The following is a 12471-nucleotide window of genomic DNA, read 5'->3' on the forward strand; positions in this document are numbered from 1 at the left end:
CTTAGGGTACAGCTTTTCTGGATAGGCCCTGCAACGGGTTTAGCTACAGCGTTTCTGGATAGGCCCTGCATCATCGGTTTAGGGTATAGCTTTTGTGGATAGGCCCTGCACAGGTTTAGGGTACAGCTTTTACGGATAGGCACTGCAACGGTTTAGGGTACAGCATTCGTGAATGGACCCTGCAACGGTTTAGGGTTCAGCTTTTGTGGATAGGCCCTGCACCGGTTTAAGGTACAGCTTTTCTGGATAGGCCCTGCACCGGTTTTAGGTACAGCGTTTCTGGGTAGGCCCTGAAACGGTTTTAGGTACACCGTTTCTGGATAGGCCCTGAAACGGTTAAGGGTATAGCTTTTCTGGATAGGCCCTGAAACGGTTTTAGGTACAGCGTTCCTAGATAGGCCCTGCAACGGTTTTAGGTACAGCGTTTCTGGATAGGCCGTGCAACGGTTTTAGGTACAGCTTTTTTGGATAGGCCTTGAGACGGTTTAGGCTACAGCTTTTGTGGATAGGCCCTGCAACGGTTTTAGGTACAGCGTTTCTGGATAGGCCCTGAAACGGTATAGGCTACAGCTTTTGTTGATAGGCCCTGCAACGGCTTTAGGTAAAGCGATTCTGGGTAGGCCCTGAAACGGGTTAGGCTACAGCTTTTGTGAATAGGCCCTGGACGGTTTTAGGTACAGCGTTTCTGGATAGGCCCTGCAAGGGTTTTAGGTACAGCGTTTCTGGATAGGCCCTGAAACGGTTTAGGCTACAGCGTTTCTGGATAGGCCCTAACACGGTTTAGGGTACAGCTTTTGTGGATAGGTCCTGCAACGGCTTTAGGTAAAGCGATTCTGGGTAGGGCCTGAAACGGTTTAGGCCACAGCTTTTGTGAATAAGCCATGCAACGGTTCAAGGTACAGCGTTTCTGGATAGGCCCTGAAACGGTTTAGGCTACAGCTTTTCTGGATAGGCCCTAAAACGGTTTAGGCCACAGCTTTTGTGAATAGGCCCTGCAACGGTTTTAGGTACAGCTTTCTGGATAGGCCCTGAAACGGTTTAGGCTACAGCTTTTGTGGATACGGTCAAACGGTTTAGGCTACAGCTTTTGTGAATAGGGCCTGCAACGGTTTTAGGTACAGCGATTCTGGTTAGGTCCACAAAAGCTGTAGCCTAAACCGTTTCAGGGCCTATCTACAAAAGCTGTACCTAAAACCGTTGCAGGGCCTATACACAAAAGTTGTAGCCTAAACCGTTTCAGGGCCTATCCACAAAAGCTGTACCTAAAACCGTTGAAGGGCCTATCCACAAAAGCTGTAGCCTGAACCGTTGAAGGGCCTATCCACAAAAGCTGTTGCCTTAACTGTTTCAGGGCCTATTCAGAAAAGCTGTACCCTAAACCGTTTCAGGGCCTATCTACAAAAGCTGTACCTAAAACCGTTGCAGGGCCTATCCACAAAAGTTGTAGCCTAAACCGTTGCAGGGCCTATCCACAAAAGCTGCAGCCCAAACCATTTCAGGGCCTATCCACAAAAGCTGTACCCTAAACCATTTCAGGGCCTATCCACAAAAGCTGTAGCCTGAACCGTTTCAGGGCCTATCCAGAAACGCTGTAGCTAAAACTGTTGCAGGGACTATTTAGAAAAGCTGTACCCTAAACCGATGCAGAGCCTATCCAGAAACGCTGTAGCTAAGACCGTTGCAGGGCCTATCCAGAAACGCTGTAGCTAAGACCGTTGCAGGGCCTATTTAGAAAAGCTGTACCCTAAACCGATGCAGAGCCTATCCAGAAAAGCTGTACCCTAAACCATTGCAGGGTCTATCCAGAAAAGCTGTACCCTAAACCGGTGCAGGGCCTATCCAGAAACGCTGTAGCTAAGACCGTTGCAGGGCCTATTTAGAAAAGCTGTACCCTAAACCGATGCAGAGCCTATCCAGAAACGCTGTAGCTAAAACCGTTGCAGGGTGTATCCAGAAACGCTGTAGCTAAAACCGTTGCAGGGCCTATCCAGAAACGCTGTAGCTAAGACCGTTGCAGGGCCTATCCAGAAAAGCTGTACCCTAATCCGATGCAGGGCCTATCCAGAAACGCTGTAGCTAAAGCCGTTGCAAGGCCTATCCAGAAAAGCTGTACCCTAAACCGATGCAGGGCCTAACCAGAAACGCTGTAGGTAAAACCGTTCCATGGTAAAGCCGTTGCAGGCCTATCCAGAAAAGCTGTACCCTAAACCGGTGCAGGGCCTATCCACAAAAGCTGTGGCTAAAACCGTTTCAGGGCTTATCCACAGAAGCTGTACCCTAAACCGGTGCAGGGCCTATCCACGAAAGCCGTGGCTAAAACCGTTTCAGGGCCTATCCACAGAAGCTGTACCCTAAACCGGTGCAGGGCCTATCCACGAAAGTTGTACCTTAAACCGGTGCAGGGCCTATCCACAAAACCTGAACCCTAAACCGTTGCAGGGTCCATTCAGGAATGCTGTACCCTAAACCGTTGCAGTGCCTATCCGTAAAAGCTGTCCCTTAAACCGTTTCAGGGCCTATCCACAGAAGCTGTACCCTAAACCGGTGCAGGGCCTATGCACGAAAGCTGTACCCTAAAGCGTTGCAGGGCCTATCCACAAAAGCTGTACCTAAAACCGTTGCAGGGCCTATCCAGAAAAGCTGTACCCTAAACCGTTGCTTGGCCTATTCAGAAACGTTGTACCTAAAACCGGTGCAGGGCCCATTCAGGAATGCTGTACCCTAAACCGGTGGAAGGCCTATCCAGAAACGCTGTACTCTAAGCCGTTTCAGGGCCGATCCACAAAAGCTGTAGGCTAAACCGTTTCAGGGCCTATCCACAAAAGCTGTAGCCTAAACCATTTCAAGGCCTATCCAGAAACGCTGTAGCTAAAACCGTTGCAGGGCTTATCCAGAAAATCTGTACCCTAAACCGGTGCAGGGCCTATCCACGAAAGCTGTACCTTAAACCGGTGCAGGGCCTATCCACAAAAGCTGAACCCTAAACCGTTGCAGAGTCCATTCAGGAATGCTGTACCCTAAACCGTTGCAGTGCCTATCCGTAAAAGCTGTGCCCTAAACCTCTTCAGGGCCTATCCGTAAAAGCTGTACCCTAAACCGGTGCAGGGCCTATCCACAAGAGCTATACCCTAAACCGATGATGCAGGGCCTATCCAGAAACGCTGTAGCTAAAACCGTTGCAGGGCTTATCCAGAAAAGCTGTACCCTAAACCGGTGCAGGGCCTATCCACGAAAGCTGTACCTTAAACCGGTGCAGGGCCTATCCACAAAAGCTGAACCCTAAACCGTTGCAGGGTCCATTCAGGAATGCTGTACCCTAAACCGTTGCAGTGCCTATCCGTAAAAGCTGTGCCCTGAACCGCTTCAGGGCCTATCCGTAAAAGCTGTACCCTAAACCGGTGCAGGGCCTATCCACAAAAGCTATACCCTAAACCGATGATGCAGGGCCTATCCAGAAACGCTGTAGCTAAACCCGTTGCAGGGCCTATCCAGAAAAGCTGTACCCTAAGCTGATACAGGGCCTATCCAGAAACGCTGTAGCTAAAACCGTTGCAGGGCCTATCCAGAAAAGTTGTACCCTAAACCGGTGCAAGGCCTATCTACAAAAGCTGTCGCTAAAACCGTTTCAGGGCCTATCCACAGAAGCTGTACCCTAAACCGGTGCAGGGCCTTTCCACGAAAGCTGTACCTTAAACCGGTGCAGGGCCTATCCACAAAAGCTGAACCCTAAACCGTTGCAGGGTCCATTCAGGAATGCTGTACCCTAAACCGTTGCAGTGCCTATCCGTAAAAGCTGTGCCCTAAACCGCTTCAGGGCCTATCCACAAAAGCTGTACCCTAAACCGCACAGCTGGGGGTGCAGGGCCCATTCTTAAAACTGTACCCTAAACCATTGCAGGGCCTATCTAGAAACGCTGTACCCTAAACTGTTGCAGGGCCTATCCAGAAACGCTGTTCCTAAAACCATTGTAGGGCCTGTGCAGAAAAGCAGTACCTAGAGTATAATTGCTAGATAAGGAAATATATCGTCACCTAAAATGCAAAATGTGTCACCAAAAAATTCGAAACTATATTTTATATTACTTACAATTCACTACATCATATTACGTATATGTTGCATAAAATTTGCAGCTTCAATTGACAGTTATAACCAATATATAACCACTTTGTAACCAAAACTCAAATTTTGTTTCAATGTGAGTGGTTTCTATTATGTCGTTTTTTCTTCGTCTGTAAACTTATGAAAAGTGATGTTATGTTATTTTGAATTTTAGGTGACGATATGTTTATTAATGTTGTCAGCGGAAACTTAGCGACTTTAAAAGCGTGTAAAAATTTCAAAATAAATTTAAAAAATATGTTAATTAAATTTTAGACTATTTTTGCATTCTAATATAGTTTTAATTAATTTAAATTTTTTTCTCTCTCTCTCATTACAGCCACTTCTTTAGTGCGAATAGCAACGTGAGTGCCACTGAATACTAAACTAAGATGCTTCAACATCCTCCAACACCATATACATGCAAGCCACATACATACATATCTACAACTACAATCTGCAAGCAACCAACATACAAATATACAAGACGCACATAAAAGCAATAAGTAGATTACACAAAAAACACGATTCCACTCACACACAATGCTCAGTCATTTGTACACACAAATACACACACTCATGAGATGACATGAGTTGAGATTCCTTTGCAATGCAGCCACATAACGGTGTGCCACTGCGTTCTTTACACATTAAGACACGTGTAGAGACGCACTGTGGCATGCCTTAATAAAATTATTGAAATAAATAAATATTTTACACTTTAATTTCGATATCAAAACGCGAATTTTATACATATTTCAACTATAGTATGTATGTATACAAATGTTTTAAGGGTTAAGAAATAATTATACATAAATAAAGTTAACTGAGATTGGAGGAAAATAAAAAACAAAAGAAAAACGCAAAGTCTACAAATTATCGAAAAAATATAAATAAAAACAAAATGCAACAACAACACTCCATTAAAAGTAATGCCTACAAATCAAAATGCGCAAAGTTAACATTCTAAAAAAGAAATACATTTTTTAACACCATATAAAAAAAAAATAAAATATTATTAAAAAAATATAAAAATAAAGGGAGTTGAGCTTGTGAATTTCAAATCTATTAGTTTTTTGCTAATGAGAGTATAAATAAGTAAAAACAAAAACAAATACTGAAACTATACATTTTCATATACAATTACTATAGAAAACAAAAACAAAAAGGAAAAGCAAGCAAAAAAAATTGAAAACACTAAATGAGCATTCAATTTTTTTTATATACATACATACATATTAAAATAAGAGTTGTGATCATTGATTAAGAAATTTATTATTATTGATACTGGTAGCGTTTTACTCGTAACGGCTGCTGAACGCGGCGCCGCTGATTAGGGTAAAAACAGTTAATGCTTATAAAGACATTTGCAAACACACACAAACACATACATGATAATAATCATCGTCATAAATAACAATAATGCTAAACGAAACTAAGCAAAGTACAGAGCAGCGAATTATACTTTGAAATACTTTGATGGCGTAACGCATACTGCTTCTACTACATACAAACAACAACAAAACTGCTTATTGAAAATTATACTTTTAAATTAATTTAATTAAATTTTTTTATTTTGAAATTTTTTTCGTAAATGTAAGCGATTTTATTTAGCATACCCTTTTTTATAATTTAATTAAATAAAAAAAAATAGTTTCATATTTAATTTTAGCGCAATTTTTTGATTTTTTTTTATAAAAAAAGTACTAAACATGTTGATGAAAGTGAAGCGATTTCAACTAATTTTTTTTGGTTAGCATTTTAGCTTATAATCTCTATTATAAAAGCACGCGAAATATGAGTATTTTTCGCAATTAGCCAGTAAGCGCTTTGAATATAATATATATGTATTTACTTTAAAGTTTATTCAACTTTTTTTTTAGTTGTATTTTTAATTATTTGAGATACATATATAAATTAATTTATAAAAATAAAGACTCAGAAGCAATAACGGTAAATATATATGTATAAGAATGTATAAAGGCGACGATATAACAAAAAATGTGTGTAGCATGCCAAGCAGTTGACTTCGTTTTAACAAGCGCACGCTGAGAAGTGAGTAATTTGGAGTTATGCTATTTTTTGTTAATAGAACGATAAATACATTTTAAATATACACATATATATTTTTTTAGATAATAATTAAGTTAATTATTATGAAAGACGAACATTTGAATAAAGAAGAACAACTGAATTTCAATAATAAACGAGTGTTATTTATTTATGGGGTTTTTAGATAAAATTTTGACCTCAAAATGAGGTGTTCGATCAAATTCCCTTACGAATGTTATCCTGGAATCAAAAACAAACTATTTTGATAACAAATAACGCTTTAAAAAAAATCCCAACCTGATTATTACCCTGGAATCCAAAAATGGCAAAAAGGCTTCCAAGAAAGCTTCCTATCCATGATGAGCCCTAGATATTTCCGCAATTTGCAAAAGAAATGAGAAGTTTGGGGTTTGATTCAAGTCCAAGACCGTTCAGAGCAGTTACGACTGCTTCCGCCAGTACATTATTGAAAGCTCCTTCAATATCAAAGACAGTCCCAACAGCAAATTCTTTGATCCTATTGGCTTCCTCAAGCCTTGGCACCTTAGTATGCAGGGTAATATCCACCGACTTCCTTTTACAATAAGCATGTTGCGCTCCTGATAAATGGTCCCTCCGAAGGTGCCTCCTTATGTACCAGTCCATGAGTCTCTGCACAGTTTTTGGTAAGAAGGTGGAGAAGGTGATGGGCCGGAAGTTCCCAATCAGCCATCGGGATGAACGTAACTTTGACCCGGATCCAGGACCCTGGGATGTAACCCCGTCTTATGCACTTCACATAGATAGGTGCCAACGTTCCTTGCATGCTTAGTGCATACTGCAGCTGCGTTGGTATGATGCCATCCGGTCCCGCGGATTTAAATGGGTTTAACGAATTCATCGCCAAGGGCAAGGAAGACGTATTGCTCGGGAAGGTGAGACGAGGATACGCCTGAACCTAAAGTACTCATGACAGCACTCCACTTTTTTGCAGAAGCTTTTCCATGAAGTCCACTTTGCTTTTCTTAACTCGGAATTGAATATTGCAGGTCCCGTTTTACGCAACGGTTAGTCGTCAGTTGACCCACTACGGGGCTTGTTGAATAAACGTCTGCAGGAAGCTCTGTTTTCCTAGAGTTCCATAGTTCACCTGTGAGGTTTCTCTCTAACCTTCGGCAGACACTGGACGGGAGTGTTTTCAGTGACCAGCGTAGTTTTACACGTCGCGCTGAAGATTTCGACCCATCCGTACAACATGTCGGTGATGATCAATGTTTCCAACCCCGTCACGCGTGGGAGAGTTTGTGGAGCCTTTTTCTGTACATTGAATTGGTGAATGTAATCGTTGTTCATGAACAATTTGTGGATGTTCTGCGCACCAGAATCGACAGTTGTTTTTATTCACCGCACCACTCAGAAGAGAGAAAGCCTCATTGGAGAAAATATTTTCATAAAAAATCGTTACCGTTTTGAAGGTGTTCCAAGGCAAAATCAACAAATTTATGACGTTTACGGTCAATGTCTTCAGTTCATGAGTGAGAACAATTTTATACTGATGAAAGACCAATTATTCTTTCTGAAAATCCGCCATGTTGCGGTTTAAGACAGTCCAAATTCTTGAGAACGTCTTAGTATCGACAAATTGCTGTCTTCAGCAACACCTGCCTGAAGGGCAGCAATACTTTATATTATTGGCTCTTGAACAATGCGATGAATAGCGAGCAAAGGATGATAATTACGACCATAAAATGGCAAAAGCAAACGAAAAATTAAAAATGGCCGAAACGACACGGCTTTACTTCTATATTTACCGTCCTAGTTAACCGTGCAAAATAATAATTTGAAATTCAGCTATTCAGCAGCACAGCAAAAATCGATTGAATTTAATAAAGGATTTTAAATAGTACAAAAATCAACGTACGGCCGCTAAGACTTTGAAGACAATTCTTGGTAAGTCAAAAATTATCTTCCTTCATTTCGTGCCTTTATGGCATATGCCATGTGGCGTGTGTGTATTGTGTAATGAAATATTTTGTTTACTTTTGTATCGCTTGTGCCCAAGCACCCATTGCATCAAATTAGTGCATTCGGAGCGTTATCTCCTATAAAGACAAAACCCCGACAAAGCAAAACAAAAACAAATAATAGTTGCAACATTGACGGCGGCAAGCATGAGCCGTCACACATACTGTCAAAGTAAAAAAAAAAATGCTAATAAACATTAAAAAAGTGCGGGCGGTGCGAGCAAAGCGCTAGAAATACAAAAAATACAAACAAAAATGTGTAGATATGCGATTTTATCTCGCCATAACGTGCGGCAATGCATCACATTGCGATATTTGATCTTTACGTGAGACCAAACAATTGTGGACACCTAGGGGAGAGGAAGGAGCAAGAAGTGCGCCTCGACATATTGGTATCACCTCTCAAGTGTACACTCACACATATAACTAAATACGACTACAACTGATTATGTATTCATTTAAAGTACAGTAGAAAGTAATATACGGATATTATTTGTATGTGTGTGTGTACTTACATATATATGTATGTATGTACATATATCCATATCTATTTATTTGCCTGCGGTCATGTTGACGTGACGTTTCATCTTCCTGGCGACGGCACGTAATCCAAATCAGAATTCATAATCCAGTCCAATAAAGTAAAGTCCAGCACTGGGAGACGGCCTCCTTATGACATTTGTAGGTGTGTGGGACACGTGATGCAATAAGAAATCATTCGAAAAAAGAACGTGTTATTTTTTGGTATTATTTATCTTTATGAGTCTTTAATTTGTGCGTTTTTTATTAGTTGTTTTGCTTTTATTTATTTTATTTTTGTAGTTATGCAAACAAATTTTGTAAGTAAATATTTAAGCAGTTTTGACAAGTTAGGGATGTACTTTTTGAAACCTAGTAACTAATTATTCGATATGGAGGTGGTCCTATCAGAGAAAGACTTTCATGTAGAAATAATATATTTATGTGTCTAGGACCAATTCTTTTGCAAAGATGTTAGTTCTTACAAACTAACGGGTGATCCAAGTAGAGGTATTTTTTTCAATTTTTTTTTTCGACAGATCACGCGTGTAAAGACTTACGCCTGAACAACGTCTTCAACTTTACTGCGAAAATTCTCGTTCGGTAACGAAAACATATCAAAATAATCAGCCTACTCAGCGTACTATTCGCAACACCATCACCCATCTTGAGACCCAGCATGCATTATTGGATAATACTGGACCGAATAGACCGCGTCCAACACGCAGAGAAGAAAATATAGCAGCCGGAGCTCAGAGTGTACGCGAAGACCGTGGAAAGTCGGTTCGTCGCCATTTATTTACTTCGAGATCTTTAATTGAAAGCATACAAAATACTGCTTTTGCAAGAACTGAAGCCGCTCGACATTCCTAAACGACAGCGCTTCGCTTAATGTGCTCTTGAAAAGTTTCAAGAAGATCCGACGTTTTCGAATCAAATTTTGCTCGGGGATGAGGTCTATTTCTAGCTCAATGGGTATGTGAAGAAACAAAATTACTGCATTTTGCACGAAGAGCAACCTAGAGAGATTCACGAGCTGCCACTTTATCCAGAAAAAAAAAACAATGCCGGTGGAATCATCGGTCCATATTTCTTTCAAAATTTTGCCAGTGAGAACGACACCGTCAATAGCGACCGTTATTGCGCCATGATAAGCGACTATTTGATGCCTGTAATAGAATCTCGTGATAGCGGCGACGTTCAGTTTCAACATGATGGCGCCACTTCCCACACATGGCATACATCAACGGATTTATTGAGAGAAAACTTCGGTGATCAGGTAGCTTCATGTTTTCGACCGACCGATTGGCCACCAAGATCGTGTGATATCATACTGTCAGAATTTTTCCTTTGGGGTTCTGTCTAAAGTCTAAGCGGACAATTCCGCTTCGATTCAGGCCTTGGAACAAAACATCACCTCTGTCATTCGCCAGTTACTGGAGTTACACTCTAAATGTTGCAACGAGTCATCGAAAAGTGGACTCAACGTAGGAACCATCTGATACGTAGGCGCAGTCAAGATTTGAAAGAGATAATCTTTAAAAAATAAATGCCACGGAATGTTCTTTTGAATGATAATAACCATTTACCTTATTTTTAATGGAACGGAGTGATACAAATTGCATTGAACTTTTCAGTCAAAACAAATATCTGACGCAAAGCAAAGCAAATTCTTGATTACCATCACTCTGTATATACTAGATGAAGTATTTGGACAATTTCTATCAAATTTAGAACACTTTTGGCATGCTAAAATCACTTGAATCGGTCTTCGTAGAAATTATCGATGAAAGTAATTTGACGATTTCTTCGTTTTATTTTGGTATCCATAGGATATTTCCAGTAAAGTTACGATTGCCCTTTTTCCCTAGTTCCCTTTGATTTCACCAACTTTTACAAAGAAATACTTTACTACTATATCTAAGTATTTTTATAAATGGAAACTATCATTAGACGACTTGTTCTATTCTAATTCATAAATATTAAAAAAAGTGATTTTTGATAGTTTAAACTGATTTGGTGACTTGTTTTCATAAGGAAAATAATTACAAAGAAAGTTCAATATATTTGAATATGGAATAATATAATTTTTCTGGGACGAAAGCCTGGTTAATTCCCGTAATTTCCTAGTCTGTAAAAAAAAATTAAAAATAATTTACAGAGTAAATACATGCAACTACTTTTAATAATGTAAAATAAATACAATTTTGAGGCTATTATACATTTTTTATCATAATGTATATTTGAACAACCCTAATGTCCACAAGTACGCTTTTTTCTTTTTGTACCTTAAAGTATGTTGAACTTTATGAATTTGTTTGCTTGTTGATTTGCCTTTTAACTTTCTTTTTATATTACTTCAAGCGTTCAGTGGGCAAGCAGGCACTCGCTGATTAAGTTGTATGAAGTTGCGCATGCGCATAAGCTTGCTTTTTTTGGAAGAAAATACATACAGTACAAAAAAGTAAATAAACAAAAAGCAGGAACTGGCAAAGAGAATATACATATGTACATAAATTGTATAAGTACAATTTGAATTTTTGAGAATTTACTATCACAAAACATATTTTTGGAGATAAGACAATGTTTCCAGCGAATTTTCAGCGACGGCAGAAAGTCACGAAATGTTCATGTAAATATATGAAATTAAAATGAGAGTACCATAAAATGTTGCAATCATTTTTATGAAACAGTGAAACTGGTGCTGAATATATCACACAAATGTTTATAACAGTAGACAGTAGTTTAGCAAAAATGAGATTAACAAGTAAGGAAGGGCTAAGTTCGGGTGTCACCGAACATTTTATACTCTCGCATGATAAAGTGATAATCGAGATTTCATTATACGTCATTTATATATTTTTCAAATACCGTATTTTTGTAAAGTTTCATTCCGCTATCATCATTAGTTCCTAATGTATACATATATTATACAGAGAAGGCATGAGATGGAATTCGAAATAGCGTTATATTGGAAGAAGGCGTGGTTGTGAACCGATTTCACCCATATTTCGTACGTGTCATCAGGGTGTTAAGAAAATATTATATACCGAATTTCATTGAAATCGGTGTAGTAGTTCCTGAGATATGGTTTTTGGTCCATAAGTGGGCGAGGCCACGCCCATTTTCAATTTAAAAAAAAAAGCCTGGGTGCAGCTTTCTTCTGCCATTTTTTCCGTAAAATTTAGTGTTTCTGACGTTTTTTGTTAGTCGGTTAACGGACTTTTAGTGATTTTCAACATAATCTTTGTATGGGAGGTGGGCGTGGTTATTATCCGATTTCTTCCATTTTTGAACTGTATATAGAAATGCCTGAAGAAAACGACTCTGTAGAGTTTGGTTGACATAGCTATAGTCGTTTCTGAGATATGTACAAAAAACTTAGTAGGGGGCGGGGCCACGCCCACTTTTCCAAAAGAACTGCGTCCAAATATGCCCCTCCCTAATGCGATCCTTTGTACCAAATTTCACTTTAATATCTTTATTTATGGCTTAGTTATGACACTTTATAAGTTTTCGGTTTCCGCCATTTTGTGGGCGTGGCAGTTGGCCGATTTTGCCCATCTTCGAACTTAACCTTCTTATGGAGCCAAGGAATACGTGTACCAAGTTTCATCATGATATCTCAATTTTTACTCAAGTTACAGCTTGCACGGACGGACGGACAGACAGACGGACGGACAGACAGACATCCGGATTTCAACTCTACTCGTCACCCTGATCACTTTGGTATATATAACCCTATATCTGACTCTTTTAGTTTTAGGACTTACAAACAACCGTTATGTGAACAAAACT

The 12471-nt window shown here is 39.6% G+C and overlaps 1 protein-coding gene and 1 long non-coding RNA gene across 2 annotated transcripts in view; one reads left to right on the top strand and one right to left on the bottom strand.

The window, feature by feature from the left end:
• LOC120773369 (innexin inx2) overlaps positions 1 to 4832 on the top strand; it is a 28953-nt gene extending 24121 nt beyond the window's left edge. Inside the window, exon 2 of the mRNA XM_040102196.1 lies at positions 4440 to 4832. The gene's annotated coding sequence lies outside the window, so the exon portion shown is untranslated. The remainder of the gene's footprint in view (positions 1 to 4439) is intronic.
• The window catches only part of LOC120773378, a 75239-nt gene that overhangs the window by 14987 nt on the left and 47781 nt on the right, over positions 1 to 12471 (bottom strand). Inside the window, exon 2 of the long non-coding RNA XR_005705154.1 lies at positions 8670 to 8823. This is a non-coding gene — a long non-coding RNA (uncharacterized LOC120773378). The remainder of the gene's footprint in view (positions 1 to 8669; positions 8824 to 12471) is intronic.

Source organism: Bactrocera tryoni, chromosome 4, assembly GCF_016617805.1.
Source record: "Bactrocera tryoni isolate S06 chromosome 4, CSIRO_BtryS06_freeze2, whole genome shotgun sequence".
Classification (NCBI taxonomy): domain Eukaryota; kingdom Metazoa; phylum Arthropoda; class Insecta; order Diptera; family Tephritidae; genus Bactrocera; species Bactrocera tryoni.